The following is a 14,209-nucleotide window of genomic DNA, read 5'->3' on the forward strand; positions in this document are numbered from 1 at the left end:
ATGGTGGCCTCCCCCTTCACCCATCTTGTGGCCCACCTTGTGGGGACCCACCTCAGGTGTTTGTTGGCCACCTGATTCACCGAATTTTGGGCCATTTTGGAGCTGAGCTAGTGACCCAACTACTGGACATCCAGCTGGGCTGGCGTCCTGCAATGGGCTTGCCAGCTGTCCTCCCCTTGTGGCCCACTATGAAGTGGTTCAGTCCCTGGTTGGATGTCCACCAGTGGGGCCCACCTTGGGGTTTATTGTGGCTGGCAGTCCAGGTGTAACGCCCCGTGTTTTTAAGACCTGAGTATATGACCCATTTCCCAAAAACCCGAGTGTTAACCTAAACAGAGCAGAATTCCATTTTTTTTCTTTTATCAGAGTTATTTCATTCAGAGTTAGCTGTTAGCGTAGAATGGACAAGTCATTATAAAGGAAAATTTTATTTACATTTAGGATATACGAGAGGCTGCCCATAATGACTTATACAAACCAAGTCTCAACATTAACAATTATAAGATTATATACATAAGAAATTTAAAACCATATAAAACATATAAACGAAAGCTGCAAGATCGCACAACTTCCTTGACAGGTACAACCATGCACCCTTGACCACCATAACAGCTCCTCATCAGTCTGGACCTGCATACCACTTAAGCCACCTGTGCTACCTATACGGTTGTATATTTAATAGATAAGTGGTCAACTCAGTGTGAATTTCTCTCAAGATTACACACCGCTGCATTAGGTAAGCATAATTATGAAAACATACGAGGCATACAAAACAATAGATGATGCAATCTTATTAAATGCATGGATGTATGAGTGCACATTAACTGGGGATGCAAATCCAATTGGCTTTTGGGCAAGACCCATGCAATGTGGCCGGTCACCAGTGAAAATTGTAACGCCCCGACTTTTCAGGACCCGAGTACACGACTTGTTTCCTAAAAACCCGAGTGTTAACCTTAAAGGATGGTCAAATTCAAGTATATTTTTTTTTCAATTATCAGAGTAAGCAGATGAGCGTAGAATGGACAAATCATACGTAATGTAAAATTTCATTTACATTTAGGATGTACAAGAAGTTGCCCATAATGACTTATACAAACCAAAGCTCCCATTCTTACAATTACAAAATGAAATAATATTACATGTGAAATAAAATAAATTACAACAATTTTGGGATGTGAAATCCTTTAGCAGCTCTTAACAAATACAGTCATGCACCCCTATCAACCATAGCCTACTCCTCATCAATATGAACATGAATGTCATCTGGGCTACCTGTGCTACCTATACGGTTATATATTTGATGGATGAGTGGCCAACTCAGTGTGAATTTTTCTCAAGACTACACATTGTCATCTTAGCTAAGTATAGTTAAAATGACAAGGCAATAAAACAATACATGATGCAGTCTTTTTATATGCATGGATGTATGAATGCACATCGACCTGGGGATGCACATCCAGTCGGACTTGGGCTCGTCACCCATGCAATCATCGACCTGGGAATGATTATCCAGTCGGAACAAAAAGTCAATAGTCGGTTGTCTGGGAGCTAACGAAACGATACCCCAACAGCTCTAGGGCACGTGCTAAAGCATCTAGAATTAGCCACCTGTTATTGTCGATGGTCCAGGAGCTAGCGAAACAATACCCAACAACTCTAGAGCACATGCTACAGCATCCAAAATTAGTCACCCGTTATCGCCAATATGCTATAAATGCATGATTAGCCAACCGTTATTAATCCAGTTACAATCAGCCAATTTAAGTAACTCAATGGTCACTACGGGAGGCTCGTCACCTAGCATAGGCCGACAGTTCGGGCATAGTGTCACATGACCACCATCCCCGGCTCATGAGATTCCCCACCTTAGGATGCTTAATGGAACCCATTGATCAGTGGCCAATCAATTTTAATAAGTAGGGATTTCCACCGCATGGTATAGGCCATCAAAGACACGCAAGGAAATGATCAAACATAGAACAGACGTTAAATCGCAGCGGAAAAAGGGTGCTCGATACATTAAATCGAAATGGCAAAGGGGTCACATAAGATTAAACCAGGATCGTTAAAGAGATCATTTTTAGGCCACTTAAGCCATATGACCTCTAGATGGTAAATCCCATATTAATATTCCATGTCCCACATAACCTCCAATCTAGGGTCCATTCCATTCCACACTCCATCATGTTACATCCTAAGTATGGGTTCACATACACAAGAGGGCTTACCCACTAATAAGTGTAGTGAATATAGGTCCATAATGACTTACAACAATTCATGTGAAAACATACCGTAATAGCATGGCAGGCATATGTTAAGCATAACAATCACAACAGGTCATGATGTGAACTATAAATCAAAATGAGAGCATCATGTAAGCAACTATCGCATGCAATCATGTTTCACAATTATCAACCGTAATTTAGATATAAATCATGTAAGAGATCGCATACAATGAATTAACAATTTTAACATTTAATAAAGACTATAACTTAAACCAATTTGGAAATAGAAAGCCTAAGGAGAAGAATCATCACCTAATGTATCGAATCGCCAACTGACGTTACTAGTGAGTGCGTGCGCCCTTAGAATTGAACCCTACCATGGATGGTGAAGTCGTACATGAGATCAATGTCCTACCAAACATCTATGGTCAAGATCAATACAACCTAGGGTTTGGATTACTTATTTTTAGGGTTTCACCCCAGGGGCTAAGTCTAGGCTTAAGTCTTAGGGTTTGAACCCTAGTTGATGTGCAATTGATTTTAGTGTTAATTTAGTAATATTTATTAACATTAGTGTCATAGTCAATATGATGATAATTAGTATTTTGATCTGTTATTTATGATAAGACAATACATTAGTGTTTAATAATGATATTATTTTAATTTCTTGTATGTGATAACTATTATTAGAATAATTAATTTACTAATGGCCTTGTATTCTTGATATCTACAATCCTAATGATAATAGAAATGGTAACAAGTTAATTTAATAACTAGAAAATAATTGTTATTATTGGCGTTGTAATTAATAGTAGCTACCCTAGTAATAATGATAGTTATGATGACAGCAATCACTAGGACCTACCATTAAGGACAATATTTGAGAGAGATCATTAAACTACTACCATTTGATAATTATGATTTTGTTTATCCTAACTAACTTGAGCACAAGTAACCTACTAATGACTAATCATGGTTAAGGTCTTAACATAAGGATTGGATTACCTAGGTTTAGAGTTTTAGAGTTTAAGATCTATTCCATACAGTTAATTTGTAACAATATGAGAAGTGAAGTAATGGTAAGTGGAAAATTATCAATTAATACTGTCAGCTCTAATCTTATCATAAATAATCTACTAATGACATTATAGAAATAATATAAATGTTAATATCTAATACTAAATACCGAGTATTAGAATTTGTAGCGTCCATTAATAGTTTTTTTTTTTTTTAAAAAGAAGAAGAAGAATTAGTAAAGTATTGATAATTTGATCTTCTTTTTTTTTTTTTTACAATTCTAATGAAAGAAGATGGGAGTTTGGCATACCTCCGATGGCCGGTTGGAATGTGGCCCATTGAGATTTGTAGTGGGGCCCACTGTAATACATGGTGAGGCCCATGTGCGGCCTACTGCAATAACTAGTGAGGCCCAACGGACGTGGCCCACTGAAATACACGGTGAGGCCCATGGAAGACGTGGCCCACCTGGTTTGTTACCACACAGCTGGGGCCAATGCTCACTGCTCGTTGCCAGACCCAAGACTGAGCTGAACTTGGCCCACCTCACGCACCATCTATAAACTGATTCTCAGCCTGGTAGCGTCACAATCAACGGCCAGATTTCCGCTGTATTCAAACCGGATTTCAGCCCAGCACTGAGATGGATCTAATCACCCCTATCAGTTACTGTTTTCGGCCCACATCATGGCCTAAAACGGTCTGATTTTTGGCCTATTATCTGGACTAGCTGGAGGTCCGATTTATCTCCCCACATGGCCCATATCTCGGTCCCAGCATGGCTTGATCCCAATGCTGATTAACAGCACATCAGCGGTCCAAAAGATTGGCCGATTTGTTTGGCCCAGCAGCGAATTGCCGCTGACAGGGACGCACAGCTGGATCATTCCTATCACTAAACGCCACGAAATCTGAGTTGAATATTTACGAGTATCGATCAGGCATTGTTGGAATGTCCCACCTAACGAATGATATAGATTAGAGGTTTAAAACATTGGACCTGAATTCGTGGCTGCAACTGGAACGTTCGTCGGGGAAGGTGACGCTCATCAATGGTGGATTTCCTTCCGCTGCTCCCTTCTTTAATCCGAAGACATGGGAGGGTTCCTAGGGGTCCAACAGAGCTTGTGGATGCAGGAAACCGAAGATTTCAGGGCGTTTACTCGATGGGTTCAAAGGGAGAAAGAAACAGTTGTTTTCTTGGGTTGCTGCAGGAATGGTGGTAGGGTTTGTTTGAGCTCGATCCCAGCCCATCTTATGATGTTTCTGGCCCTACCTAGACCGTTGGATTGAACCCAAACGGTCAGGATTCATTCTATTTGAAACCGCCTGTGGTTTCTCTTTACTATGGGTAGAAAACCCTAGGGAGGTCTGGAATGGACGGTTAGGATCTGTTCAAATGGAGGGTTGAGAATGGAGGATCCGTCCTCACCCGGATCGCCAGACTGGCAACAACAAGAGGTTGCCAAATCTGGAAAATATGTAGGTCGAACCTGTTTGCACCAGATCTCGTGCTCGCACGCGAACATCCCAACATGTGATATGGGTTGGGTTTTAGTCGAGCCTAATCCCTAAAGGTGATGGACGGTTTAGATTAGCCTAAGGTGGCCACAACAGGCTGATATTGGGGCGGCTAGAAGCACAAGAGGCTTGTACGTCTTCCCACTTGCGCCCGTCCCTGTGAGCACGTACGTGCGTTTCCACGTGCAGGTAAGGTGATTCTTGTAAGGCCCACGCCCTGAATACGATGGACGGTTCAGATTGTCTTGATGGCTCTCATGGTGGGCCGCAGCGCAATCGAAACGGACGTCCTCCGTTTAATTCGTTGCTGGCGGGAGAAAAGCAGAATAGGCTTTTGCCTCTTTCGGTTAGACACGGGTCAGACCTGGTTTGACCAGGCTGGCACGTCCGGTGCACCACGGGTGTGCGCCCGCTTGTGCACACGTATCCCACCATGTGGGGTCCACCTTGATGTCTGTGAAAAATCCACTCCGTCCATTCTGCTATACGCGTCATCTTAGGACGTTTGGCCAAAGATGAGGTGGATCCGAAGCTTTGGTGGGCCGTACCAATTGAGTCAAGGTCCTTAGGTGTTGATTACGTCGACCCGACGATCAGATCACCCTGAAATTGAACGTCAACGGTTGGAAAGGTCCAAGGGAACATTTTAGCTATAAATCAATGGCTAGCTTATGCATCATATAATCTTAAATATTATGTTATAATGTTTTTAATAATATCTTTTGTTATTATTATTACTATTATATTATTATTATTATTATTATTATTATTATTATTATTATTATTTATATATTTTGTCATGTTGTGGGACACTTAAGCAGGGATGGGGCATATCTAAACCACAGGTGGGCCATGCAACAAGGAGTTTAGTGCTTAGCTGATGGCCACGAAAAATTCAACGGTCAGTTTTTAGGATCCGATGGTTTGAGCATTACCTATTTACTCCCTCAAGGTCTTAGGTATCGTTTGAGTGATCGGGACGCTTTATGGTCCGCCATGGGTGGTCAGATGGTTAAGCTTGTGATCAAGTAGGCCCATAACCCAAACTGTTGGATGACCTCAAGACTCAATAACTGATTTTTAAGGTTCAAATTATCGATCAATGACCTTGGATCGGTTCATACGATTAACTACTTGACGATATCGGCCCCAAGGTGGATCATGTGGATAAGTAGGCCATAAATGATTCTAGTTTTAATCCTTAGTAATTGATTATAAGTTTTGGAATTCCACGGTCCCATAGATTTCAATTTGCTAATCCACACCAGCCCCATGGTTAAATAACTTTCACTGTTAGTTACGGATTACATGATTAGTAGATTTATGGGTTTAGTCCGATTCTGGTGAGTTGCATCCTAGCTTAGGTACGGCATGATGGTCCGCCCTAAGAGTCGATGGTCAAATGACTTAATATTAAAATGAGATTGTACCAGATGGTCGAGATGGGTAGATTGAGGACCACTAGATGACCGATGTGTAAACTAAGTTACGTGTGTTCCTACACACGTTTTATTAAATCTATTTCTTCATGACAATCACTCGAGTACTGAAAGTACGGGGTATTACAAAAGTACATAATACATGCGTAGTGCCAAACTCACCGAAAGTGGGCCAATAGTCAGTGGTCTAGGAGCTAGCGAAACGATACCCCAACTAGCCACCCGTCATCGCCCGAATGCTATGAATGCATGATTAACCCAACCATTATTAATTCGTTTACAACCAGTAGGTTTAATGAGCTCAAAGGTCATTATGGGGAGCTCAGAGCCCAGCGTAGGCCAACAGTTCAGGCATAGTGTCTCATTCCACCATCCCTGGCTCATAAGGCTACCACCTTAGGATGTCCAATGAAACCCAATCGACTAGAGGCCAATCATATTCAATATATGGGGCTTACCATTACATGGTAATACAAAATAAAACATCGAACCCATCTAGAGTGAATACTAAAACAAAGTCATGTAGGGCGAATATCAAAACTAAGCCGCATAGGGCAATTATTAAGACTAAGCCACGTGTGCCAATATCAAAACCATGCGTTAAAAGACCATCATTAAAAATCACTTAGACATAACAGCCCTGGATGGTAGGCCCACATCAATGATTAATTTAAACCACTACTCAATAACCACTAAGTCGAAAGCCCATTTTGATCACAATCAGTTGAGTTACATCCCAAGTATGGGTGTATATTCATGGGTGTAGGTTTCCCACTAATGTACCAGTTTCAGTCCCATAAACAATCCACAAGCACAAGATAAATATGCAGGATAAATATTAGGCATGTAATATAGCAATTCAATTCTAACAATTAACACATGTGATCATAAAATGGAGATATCAATTGTAAATAAAAATAAAAACTATAACTTAAGCTAATGGAAAAATGGAAAGCTAAAGGGGAAGAATCATCACCTGATGAACTGAATCACCTTCTAGTGTTACTAACCTTGACCGAACCTGTCGCCTTTATTGGAACATCATCAAGTGTTGCGAATCAAGGGAGCTGAAGAATCTTCATCATCAAGGAGGAGATCTTCATCAACGTGTTTAATGGGACTCATCTACTTATCTGTAAGTCATTAGAGTCCAGAGACCTTGTTGATCATTCCTTGTGTAGGATTGGGTCACAGGTACATCTCACCCCTTATAATTCCTTATAAGAGGCCTCTGATGGGAGAGTACGTTTGGGTGTTGTGTGTTGACCCTTCCTCTTATGTAAGGCATAAATTTAGGTCCTTTGTGTAGGTCATTGGCCTGTGTGACCTAAACCTAGGTTCCTTGTGTGGATCCTTGGCCTGTGTGGCCTAAAACGGAGGTTCCTTGTGTGGATTCTTTGCTCTTGTGTAGGGTATAAAACTTAGGTGTTTCGTGTTGACCTTTGCTCTTATGTAAGGCATAAACTTGTGTCTGGTGTAGGCACGTTTTAGGTACCTTATATAGTCCTAGAGTCAACCTTGTGTAGGTTGTAATGGTTTGAGGTGAACCTAATTTGAAACCTCCGTTAGTGAAATCTGGGACACTCATGGGATGAGTACGTCTGCCGGGAGTGGAGTAGGCACATAACCAAACCACTATAAATGACTGTGTTTGGGATTAATTCTTACTTGATCTTTCATTATGTTAATCTTTTACATATAAGCTTGATAATATGAATGCTTTGATTTGAATCACATCTCACACACATTCACACTTCTCATCCATCTTAGACTATTTGTTGTATCATGCTTAATATTGAATAGTCTTGTGATTAGATCCTCTACTTGGCTTGGAAGCCATTAGAGTTAAACTGGGGATATCTTGATAGTTGCACATTAGATCACAATTAAGGTAATAGGATTTAAAATAAGGCATAAAATTTTATAAAGTATAAATGTCCATCTTTCCTTATCTATATTGTTAAGAAGCTGATATGCGGTGAGTTTCATCATTTGAATGCATCACATCATATCTTAAATAGTAGATATCTTGCATGTCTTAACAACACTCCAAAAGTAATCATTCATTAAATCATCCAAATACACCTTCATATTCCCAAAATATGATGCATACAATATTTATAGATTGCATAAGGGAAGATGGTAGGGACTTCACTGACCAACCCTTTGTGATAATTTAATATAATAACAAGTCATAAAAGGATCTCGATTACTTTGTATAAATTGTAAAGGAATCACATCTAACTATTATTGTTCTTTGATTCTTCAATCCCTTATGCTACTGGGAGGACATGATTATTCACATCTAGTGTCATAGCCAAGAAGAGAACACCCTTGTACATTCCTGTCAAATGTGTTGCATCAACTCACAAAACCCTTCGAATATGCATCTGGAAGCTTCAGATGCACTGTCCAATTGCAATAAAGTATCATTCAAAATTGTTTATTTCTTCATTCACCTACAAATCCATCACAGTCCCTAAATTTATCTTTTTCAACTCATGAAGATACACTGGAAGCTCATTATAATAATCCTAATAAGATCTTAAGACTTCTTCCTTTGCGATCTCCTTACCTTTTCATGCTTTTTTGAAGCTATGACTTGGTATTCTCCTTCAATGAAAATGGGAACAATTTTAGTATTAGGGTGTCATCTGGCACATTGTTGAAGTGTAGGGTAGATACAATCTCATCAAACTCTTTGAGATATAGGTATGGACTCTCATAATCTAGCCCATGGAATTTCAAAAGCAATTGCATCACTCCCGATTTAAAATCCATGTTTTCTGTATTATATGGAAAAATCATGCAAGAGCATGTACTCATCCTAGCCAGTTGTAAATGATCACATACGGTTCTAGCTAGAGGATCATTGTGTACATCGTTCTCATCTTGTTGTTTTTTGGCACGACGATGGGGTTGATTCTCAACCATGTTCTTAGCTAATTTAAAGGATCTTACATGTTGTCTAATCTAACGATGGATAGGCGATCCTTCAACTAGTCATCATTCACTTAAGAGACGAAGAGTGTTTTCATGAAACCACTTGGGCATGAACCACTCAAAAACTTAATTCTAAACCTAAACCTATTTCTACAGAAATAAAAACTCTACATCGAAATAAGAAATCTGAAATAAACTAAAGCAAGAGGGTTAGAAGGATAGTACCCAATTGATGATTCTGGATTAAATTTTGTGAAACAAACAAACAATGTTAGTATTAAAAAAATTTAAAAAAAAAATCATAATATAAAAACATAGAGAAAACTAATCCTAATCCTACACAAATTCTAGCCATAAGGTATTTTAGAAAAGTGCAGCCGAAGTCCTTGACAACAGTACCAAAAACTTGATCTATTTAAAAGGATGACAACCCCAACTACAGGGCTGCGATGTAGTTTTAACTCAATGAGACCAAGATCGAATCCATAGGAACTTATATTTATGTGTTCTCTAAAACACTTTACAACTAGAACTAGAAATAAAACTAACTATGAAATTAGATTATAAGAAATAATGATTGAAACTAAGATAATTTAAAGAGAAAATCAAATAAAAGAAATCACTAGAGCATCAAAGATCCACTTCTAGTCATTCTTAATGCCTACTTCACTTAATTTAACTAGATAATTCGAAGTCCTATCATATCCAGTCAAATAATAGAAAAGTTAATTTATCATTAACAAACTAAAATAAATCTAAGCTTCAATTGATTCAGTTCCCTCATAAAGCACCAAAGTATTGATGCAGGGCATTCAAAGCATTTATCGTGCCCTTAGACTACGGTATATTAATGGATTTTACATATCAATCCCTTTTAAAATAGATAAGCCATCAATCTTAGTCTTCTTAAGCATCCAAATTGTTCGGAGTTGACAATGGATCACAGCAAACTAAAAGTAAAAGCTTCATTCAAACCAATATCAATGAATTGTTTAACATTTAAACCAGCGACTTGAATCAAAGTAAACTACGACATTAAAAACCACTACAAGCTTCACCTCTTAACCCTAGCTAAGATATTTAACCAACTATAGTCGTGATTGAACTGAACTCAAACAAATACCTGAAAAAATAACTTAGAACTGAAAGATTAAAGAGGAAGAACATCTCGTAGACGCTCCATTACTCCTTACTTTCTCTTCTAAACACTAAATCGTACCTAGAAGAGCCAAAATCACCCCTTTTCAATAGACTTGATTTGCACCAACTTTGAGCCAACTTTGAATTTACGCAGTTGTGTGCACCGTCGATGGCATCAAACTCCCATCGAACACTAATCGATGGCATCGAAGCTCTCCTCAAGGGATCGAGTAGGAATACCAAAATTGTCCAGCAACAATTTTTCAAATTTTACAAATTTGTCGAAGGCATCAAAGATCTTTCGATGACATCAAGTAGGAACACATATTTTTATCCAACAAGCTTCAAAGAAATTGCAAAATTTCTCAATTTATGCTCGATGGCATCGAACCCCCATCGAAGTCCACTAGCTGGCATTGACAGCCACTTAATAGGATCGAAAGTCTCTAAACTTCTTATGTTTGCAACTTTAACTTGTCTTTACTTTCCATTATTTTGTCCTTAGTTTTCTTGATCCTTTAGCACTTCAAACCCTCCTTTAAGACCTTGAATCTTTAATTCTTCATTCTATCTTCTTTTGAGATCTAATTCCATCACTTTAAGAACATTTTCATCCTTGAGCTCTGAATCACCTCACATGCATAAAACACATATAAGTATATCAAATAAACACACTAATGCATATAAAATCAATGCACAATAAGAGAAAATATACAATATTTCACACTCAACACTATTCCCTTGAGAAAAATCCTTACAAGCGTCGGAAACCCTCTCACCTCATGAAAACCCTCACCCCTTAAAGAGAACACTCATATTTTTTCAAGAATATAAGCCCTAATTCAGAATTAGACTTATGTATCCCTTACGCAAAAGCTCACAAACTGGTGATCGCACCTTCAGTTGACTGAGCTTTCAACAAAGACTTTCGATTGACTGAAAAAATCCTCGATCAATCGGGAACAACACGGTGAGGTTAGGTCAACCCCCAATTTTCCTAGTCGACCAAACCGCACTTACGTCCCAAAAGTTAAAATGCAAGGCATCCTGCACAACAATCTCCATCTTGACTTGTATTCTGTCAAGTCACCCTGAAGATCTTGTTATGTAATCTCCACTTGAGCATAGACCACTCCATGTACTCTCCACCTGGAACAAAGCTCCATCCGCACACATGTTCAAGGGTGCCCAATGTCATCAATGGGTAGTGAGATTGTTCAAGCCCAACCAATGCTTGAACTTCTCTATGATCACTAGCTTTGTCTACATTTCTGTAATATTTTGGTTCGTATGAATCTTCTAAAACATAATCTCTTTTAAAGTAATGAGCTCACATATCTTGTTGAACCTTGCATCGATGTGCTTGGTTTCCGTATGATACACTTGATTCATCACCAAATGGATAGCACTCTGACTATCGCAGTGCAACTGAATTGCATTTACTTTAACCTGAGTTCTCCTATCAAACCTTTCAACCACATGCCTCCTTTAACACCCCTATCGGAGTCATATATTCTACCTCGATTGTAGACAACGTTATTGCATACTGAAGCGTAGATCTCCAACATATTGGTCTACCTACTAATGTGAAAGCATATCATGTGATGGACATCTTGTTGTCTAAAACACCTGCATAATCCAAATCCACATAGCATATAACTTCACTTGAAGCTTTATGTCCCACAAACATGATTCCAATATTGACTGTGCCCCTGAGATATATAAGAATTCACTTGACAGCATTCCAATGCTTCTTCCCTAAATTTAATATATATCTATTAACCACATCGACTGTTTGTGAAAATTCAACCTCGTGAAAACCATTGCATACATCAAACTCCCACTACATTAGTGTACAACACTACTGACATTTCTGAAATCTCTTCCTCTATACTTGGACACGATTGGGCTAATAGGTTAAAGTGAACTGCTAGAGGCGTGCTAACTGGCTAAGTACTTTCTATATGGAACCTATCTAACACCCTCTACACATAATCTTTTTGAGAAAGCTATAGCTTTCCAGACTCTCTATCTCTACTTATCTCCATTCCTATCATCATCTTCGCAGCGCCTAGATCCTTCATATCAAACTTCATGCTTAACGGAGACCTAAGCAAGTGTATCTTTGTCTTGTCATTTGCAGTAATCAACATATCATCCTTGCACCCTATAGTTTTCTGACCTTTTAGAAGTTCCACTAACTCTCATTATTGATTCCTATCTAGAGATTTCATCTCCTCTGTCACGGCCAACATCCACCCATCGCCATCCTTTCTAGATTTTACCTCTTGAAAGGTGGATGGATTTCCACTCCCTATGAACAATGTAAAAGACACCATGTCATCAAACTCGTATCAAATCGGAGCTCTAATGGTTCTTGTTTGCTTATTCATAGCTATACTTTCTTGGTTATCCTACTGATTATTTTGCTTAGTGTATTGCTCTTGTTGATTTTCACCTTTAATCATTGCTCAATTGAATCCACTTGCGCTGATAATCTCTCGGTCTTACCATGTGTATCTGACTGCCCTGTTGCAGAGTCCTCGTTGGTCTTCGGCATTAATACCTCATCGAAGATGATATTTCTGTTAATCACTACCTTTTGTGAAACTGGATCTTAAAGCTTATAGCCCTTGATACCTTTCTCATACACGAAAAATATTCACTTTCTAGACTTTTGATCCAATTTTGACCTTTGTCCACTTTGCACATGAACATATGTTGGACACCCGAACATTCTCAATCCTGAGTAATTGCCGTCCTTGCATATCAAGACTTCATCTACAACCTTAGAGTCTAGCACTGTAAATGGTGGTCGATTTACTATGTAGCATGTCATATTTACCACTTCAGTCCAAAAGCTTTTAGGTAACCCCATGTGCAACCTCATACTTCTCTCCCTCTCCAACAGAGTTCTATTCATCATCTCTATTAACCCATTCTATTATGGGGTTCCTAGAGTTGAGAAGTGCCTTGTAATGCCTTGATCCTTACAAAATTCCATGAATTCTACCTCTTTGAATTCTATACCATTGTCTGACCTAAAATACTTAACATGTCTCTCGGTTTGCTTCTCTACTTATACATTCCATTGCTTAAACCTAGCGAACACCTCAGATTTGTGTTTTAAGAAGTAGACCCAAACCTTCCTCAAGTAATCGTCTATGAAGGTCATGAAGTATCATGCCCCTCCCTTAGACGATACTGTTATTGGCCCCCAAACATCGAAATGAATACAGTCAAGCACCCCATTCCTAGTGTGTGTAGCAGTCTTGAACCTTACCCTACACTACTTCCCATAAATGCAATTCTCACAAAAATCCACTTTTCTCGCCTTAAATTTCTTTAACAGTTTCCGTTTATAGAGTTCCATCATGACCCTCATGCTCATATGCTCTAGCTACATATGTCATAAATTTGAGTCATTTGTGTAAGATTTTGCGTGTGAGGTGGTAATGGCCTCACCCATAACTGTGCTCCTAACCAACTTGTACATATTTTCAACCTTACATCATTTCATCAACACCATTTCAGCTCTAGTAACCTTGATTACACTGCCCATTTCTTTAAACATGCAAATGTTCATATTTAAAACCCCCAAGGTATTAAGTTTTTCTTCAGATCTGAGGCATGCCTAACATCACCTAGAGTTTATACGACTTCGTCAAAACATCCTCACCTTGATGGTCCCTATTTCGATAGCCTTACATGCTACATCATTGTCCATCATAACACTCCTATCATCATAGGACTTGCAGGAATCAAACCAAATCCTATTCACGCACATGTGATATGAACATCCTAAATCTAGAATTCAAGTGTTTGAGAGACAACTCGTACTTGAACAAACTGAGAGGTGGTCTCCTTCTGAGTTCTCTTTTGCTTCATTCACTGATTCACCCACGTTCTATTTTCCTTTCC

This window comes from Magnolia sinica, chromosome 11 (genome assembly GCF_029962835.1).
Source record: "Magnolia sinica isolate HGM2019 chromosome 11, MsV1, whole genome shotgun sequence".
Classification (NCBI taxonomy): domain Eukaryota; kingdom Viridiplantae; phylum Streptophyta; class Magnoliopsida; order Magnoliales; family Magnoliaceae; genus Magnolia; species Magnolia sinica.